Source organism: Aythya marila (genome assembly GCF_965140915.1).
Source record: "Aythya marila genome assembly, chromosome: 28".
NCBI classification, from domain to species: Eukaryota; Metazoa; Chordata; class Aves; order Anseriformes; family Anatidae; genus Aythya; species Aythya marila.
The window spans coordinates 808,021-814,501 of record NC_139069.1 but is presented as its reverse complement, the minus strand read 5'-3'; positions in this window follow the sequence as shown (position 1 = coordinate 814,501).

Sequence of the window (6,481 nt, the reverse complement as noted above, 5' to 3'; positions counted from 1 at the left end):
AACCCCATAACCCCATAACTCCCCGGTGGCGGTGCAGAGGCCGCGGGGGGCGGGGGGCGGGGCCGGGCGGGAAGGGGGCGGCCACGCCCAGAGCCTCTGACGTCATCTAGGGGGCGGGGACATGCAAATGAGGCCCGACCCATAGCCGTGGGGCGGGACCCATAGAAAGGGGGTGGGACCCATAGGGGTGAACCCTGCCCCATAGAAAGGGGGCGGGACCCATAGAAAGGGGGTGGGACCCATGGGGGTGGGCCCTGCCCCATAGAAAGGGGGTGGGACCCATAGAAAGGGGGCAGGACCCATAGAAAGGAGGTGGGACCCATAGAAAGGGGGCGGGACCCATAGAAAGGGGTTGGGACCCATAGAAAGGGGGTGGGACCCATAGGGGTGAGTCCTGCCCCATAGCGAGCCCTGCCCCATAGAAAGCTGTGCCCCATAGCAAAGGGTCATGACCCATAGGGGTGAGTCCTGCCCCATAGAAAGGGGGTGGGACCCATAGAAAGGGGGTGGGACCCATAGGGGTGAACCCTGCCCCATAGCAAGCCCTGCCCCATAGCGAAGGGTCATGACCCATAGGGGTGAGTCCTGCCCCATAGAAAGGGGGCGGGACCCATAGAAATGAGCCTGGCCCCATAGAAAGCTGTGCCCCATAGCGAGGGGTGGGACCCGTAGGGGTGACCCCTGCCCCATAGCAAGCTGTGCCCCATAGCACCTCCCCCACCCCATAGCGCCCCCCCTGCCCCATAGCGCCCCCCCCTGCCCCATAGCGTCCCCCCTGACCCATAGCGCCCCCCCTGCCCCATAGCGCCCCCTCCTGCCCCATAGCAGCCCCGCACCTTCAGTCCGTGGGTCTGGCACAGGAAAAGGATCCGGATCTGTGGGGCTGGGGGAGAGGGGCTGTGACCCACAGCGCCCCATAGCGCCCCATAGCAACCCCCTGCCCCATAGCGCCCCATACACCCCACATCCCCTATGTGCCCCATAGCACCTCCCTGCCCCATAGCGCCCCACAGCACCCGTGCCCTATAGCACCCCTGTGCCCCATAGCGCCCCCCACTTGCCCCATAGCGCCCCACATCCCACAGCAACCCCCCTGCCCCATAGCACCCTATACCCTCCCTGTGCCCCATAGCGCCCCACACATCCCCCCCATACTCCCCAGAGCCCCACCGTGCCCCATAGCACCCCACATCCCCCAGCACCCTCCTGCCCCATAGCACCCCACAACCCCCTGTGCCCCATAGCGCCCCACACCCCCTGTGCCCCATAGCACTCCCCTGCCCCATAGCACCCCACATGCCCCACATCCCCTACATGCCCCATAGAGACCCCCTGCCCCATAGTGCCCCACACATCCCCACACACTCCCCATAGCCCCATAGCACCCCCCTGCCCCATAGCGCCCCACACATCCACCACACACACCCCATAGCGCCCCACATCGCCCAGCAACCCCTGCCCCATAGCGCCCCACACGCCCCACATCCCCTACCTGCCCTATAGAGACTCCCTGCCCCATAGCGCCCCATAGCACCCCACACGCCCCATAGTGCCCCACATCATCCCCTACGTGCCCCATAGCACCCCCCTGCCCCACAGCGCCCCATAGATCCCCACACCCCCCCCACTCCCCATAGCACCCCCCTGCCCCATAGAGCCCCACACATCCCCACACACTCCCCATAGCCCCCCGTGCCCCATAGCGCCCCCCTGCCCCATAGCGCCCCACATCCCCCAGCCCCATAGCAACCCCCCAGCCCCACAGCGCCCCACACCCACCCAGCACCCTCCTGCCCCATAGCGCCCCATAGCACCCCCCCGTGCCCCACAGCACCCCCCCCAGCCCCATAGCGCCCCACATCCCCCACCCACCCGCAGCAGCTCCACGCCAGCCCCACCGCTGCCCCACGGCTTTTAAAGATGTGGGGCGGGGGGGGCTAAGGGGGGGGGGGCATCCCTGCCCCATAGCCGGCCCAAAAGTGACCCATAAGTGACCCACAAGTGCCCCACAGCGACCCCATAACTATCCCATAATTATCCCATAGCTGCCCCATAAGTGCCCCATAGCCGCCCCATAAGTGCCCCATAACCACCCCACACCTGCCCCATAGCTGCCCCATAAGTGTCCTTTAAGTACCCCATAAGTGCCCCATAGCGCCCCATAACCACCCCACACTCGCCCCATAGCACCCCCCATAGCTGCTCCATAGCTGCCCCATAGCCGCCCCATATCTGCCCCATAAGTGACCCATAAGTGTCCCTGAAGTGCCCCATAAGTGCCCCATAATCGCCCCATAAGTGCCCCATAGCTGCCCCATAAGTGACCCATAGCGCCCCATAACTACCCTACGCTCGCCCCATAGCTGCCCCATAGCTGCCCCATAAGTGCCCCATAAGTGTCCCTGAAGTGCCCCATAAGTGCCCACAGTCGCCCCATAAGTGACCCCTAAGTTCCCCATAGCGCCCCATAACCACCCTACGCTCGCCCCATAGCACCCCCATAATCGCCCCATAAGTGACCCATAAGTGCCCCATAGCTGCCCCATAAGTGACCCATAGCGCCCCATAACCACCCTACACTCGCCCCATAGCTGCCCCATAGAAGGCCAAGGTTGGGGGGGGAGAGGACGGGGGGGGCCCAGCAGCTGCCGTGGGGATTTGGGGGGCTCCGGCCCGGCGGGGACCGGGGATTATCGGGGGCGTCCCCGGGGGACTTGGGGGGCTGGGGCTGTGGGGCGCGGGACGGGGATGCTGGGGGGGTGGGAGCTATGGGGCAGGATCTATGGGGCAGGACAAACAAGGCAGGATCTATGGGGCAGGATAGAGACGGTAGGATCTATGGGGCAGGATATATAGTGTAGGATATATAGGGCAGGATCTATGGGGCAGGCTCTATGGGGCAGGCTCTATGGGGCAGGATATATAGGGCAGGATCTATGGGGCAGGATCTATGGGGCAGAGATAGTCCCATGACTCTTATGGGGCTCTGAGCAGGATCTATGGGACAGGACCTACAGGGCAGAATCTATGGGGCAGGGACAGTGCTGAGGTCCTTATGGGGCTCTGAGCAGGATCTATGGGGCAGGATCTATGGGGCAGGATCTATGGGGCAGGATATAGAGGGCAGGATCTATGGGGCTGGGATCTAAGGGGCGGGATATATGGGGCTGGGAACTATGGGGCAGGATATAGAGGGTAGGATCTATGGGGCAGGATCTATGGGGTAGGATCTATGGGGCAGGATCTATGGGGCAGGGGCTGTCCCGGGACTCTTATGGGGCTCTGAGCAGGATCTATGGGGCAGAATCTGTGGGGCAGGACAAACAGGGCAGGATCTATGGGGCAGGATCATTGGACAGGATCTATGGGGCAGAGACAGTGCTGGGGTCCTTATGGGGCTCTGAGCAGGATCTATGGGGCAGGATCTATAGGGTAGGATATATAGGGCAGGATCTTTTGGGCAGGATCTATGGGGCAGGATCTGTGGGGCAGGATCATTGGACAGGATCTATGGGGCAGGGACAGTGCTGAGGTCCTTATGGGGCTCTGAGCAGGATCTATGGGGCAGGATCTATAGGGTAGGATCTATGGGGCAGGATCTATGGGGCAGGATATAGAGGACAGGATCTATGGGGCTGGGATCTATGGGGCAGGATATATAGGGTAGGATCTATGGGGCAGGATCTATGGGGCAGGGGCAGTCCCGGGACTCTTATGGGGCTCTGAGCAGGATCCATGGGGCAGGATCTATGGGGCAGGGCTTACAGGGCAGGATCTATGGGGCAGGGACAGTGCTGAGGTCGTTATGGGGCTCTGAGCAGGATCTATGGGGCAGGATCTATAGGGTAGGATCTATGGGGCAGGATCTATGGGGCAGGATCTATGGGGCTGGGATCTAAGGGGCGGGATATATGGGGCTGGGATCTATGGGGCTGGATATAGAGGGTAGGATCTATAGGGCAGGATCTATGGGGCAGTGGCAGTCCCGGGACTCTTATGGGGCTCTGAGCAGGATCTATGGGGCAGAATCTGTGGGGCAGGACAAACAAGGCAGGATCTATGGGGCAGAGACAGTGCTGGGGTACTTATGGGGCTCTGAGCAGGATCTATGGGGCAGGACAAACAAGGCAGGATCTATGGGGCAGGATCTATGGGGCAGGATTATGGGGCAGGATATAGAGGGCAGGATCTATGGGGCTGGGATCTAAAGGGCGGGATATATGGGGCTGGGATCTATGGGGCAGGATATAGAGGGTAGGATCTATGGGGCAGGATCTATGGGGCAGGATATAGAGGGCAGGATCTGGGGGTCTGGATATACAGGGTTGGATCTATGGGGCTGGGATCTATGGGGTAGGATATAGAGGGTAGGATCTATGGGGCAGGATCTATGGGGCAGGGGCAGTCCCGGGACTCTTATGGGGCTCTGAGCAGGATCTATGGGGCAGAATCTGTAGGGTAGGATATATAGGGCAGGATCTTTTGGGCAGGATCTATGGGGCAGGATCTATGGGGCACGGGCGGTCCTGGATTCTTATGGGGCTCTGAGCAGGATCTATGGGGCGGGATCTATGGGGCAGGACAAACAAGGCAGGACCTATGGGGCAGGGTATATAGGGTAGAATCTATGGGGCAGGCTCTATGGGGCAGGATCTATGGGGCTGGATCTATGGGGCAGGATCTATGGGGCAGGATCTATGGGGCAGGGGCAGTCCCGGGACTCTTATGGGGCTCTGAGCAGGATCTATGGGGTAGGATCTATGGGGCAGGACTCACAGGGCAGGATCTATGGGGCAGGGACAGTGCTGAGGTCCTTATGGGGCTCTGAGCAGGATCTATGGGGCAGGATATAGAGGGTAGGATCTATGGGGTAGGATCTATGGGGCAGGATCTATGGGGCAGAATCTATGGGGCTGGATAAATAGGGCAGGATCTATGGGGCAGGATCTATGGGGTAGGATATAGAGGGCAGGATCTATGGGGCAGGATCTATGGGGCAGGACAAACAAGGTAGGATTTATGGGGTGGGATATAGAGGGCAGGCTCTATGGGGCAGGATATATAGGGCAGAATCTATGGGGCAGGATCTATGGGGCAGGATCTATGGGGCAGGATATAGAGGGCAGGATCTATGGGGCTGGGATCTAAGGGGCAGGATATATGGGGCTGGGATCTATGGGGCAGGATATAGAGGGTAGGATCTATGGGGCAGGATCATTGGACAGGATCTATGGGGCAGAGACAGTGCTGGGACTCTTATGGGGCTCTGAGCAGGATCTATGGGGCAGGACCAACAAGTCAGGCTCTATGGGGCAGGATATAGAGGGTCGGATATATAGGGCAGGATCTATGGGGCAGAATATAGAGGGTAGGATCTATGGGGCAGGACAAACAAGGCAGGATCTATGGGGCAGAGTATATAGGGTAGGATCTATGGGGCAGGACTCACAGGGCAGGATCTATGGGGCAGGGACAGTGCTGAGGTCCTTATGGGGCTCTGAGCAGGATCTATGGGGCAGGATCTATGGGGCAGGACAAACAAGGCAGGATCTATGGGGCAGGATCATTGGACAGGATCTATGGGGCAGAGACAGTGCTGGTGTCCTTATGGGGCTCTGAGCAGGATCTATGGGGCAGGATCTATAGGGTAGGATATATAGGGCAGGATCTTTTGGGCAGGATCTATGGGGCAGGATCTGTGGGTCTGGATATACAGGGTTGGATCTATGGGGCTGGGGATCTATGGGGCAGGATATAGAGTGTAGGATATATAGGGCAGGATCTATGGGGCGGGATCTATGGGGCAGGATCTATGGGGCTGGATCTATGGGGCAGGATCTATGGGGCAGGACAAACAAGGCAAGATCTACGGGGCAGGATAGAGAGGGCAGGATCTATGGGGCGGGATCTATGGGGCAGGACAAACAAGGCAGGATCTATGGGGCAGGATATACAGGGTAGGATCTATAGGGCAGGCTCTATGGGGCAGGATCTATGGGGCTGGATCTATGGGGCAGGATCTATGGGGCAGGGGCACTCCCGGGACTCTTATGGGGCTCTGAGCAGGATCTATGGGGCAGGATCTATGGGGCAGGATATATAGTGTAGGATATATAGGGCAGGATCTATGGGGCTGGGATCTAAGGGGCAGGCTCTATGGGGCAGGATATATAGGGCAGGATCTATGGGGCAGGATCTATGGGGCAGAGATAGTCCCACGACTCTTATGGGGCTCTGAGCAGGATCTATGGGGCAGGGACAGTGCTGAGGTCCTTATGGGGCTCTGAGCAGGATCTATGGGGCAGGATGTATAGGGTAGGATCTATAGGGCAGGATCTTTTGGGCAGGATCTATGGGGCAGGATCTGTGGGTCTGGATATACAGGGTTGGATCTATGGGGCTGGGGATCTATGGGGCAGGATATAGAGTGTAGGATATATAGGGCAGGATCTATGGGGCGGGATCTATGGGGCAGGACAAA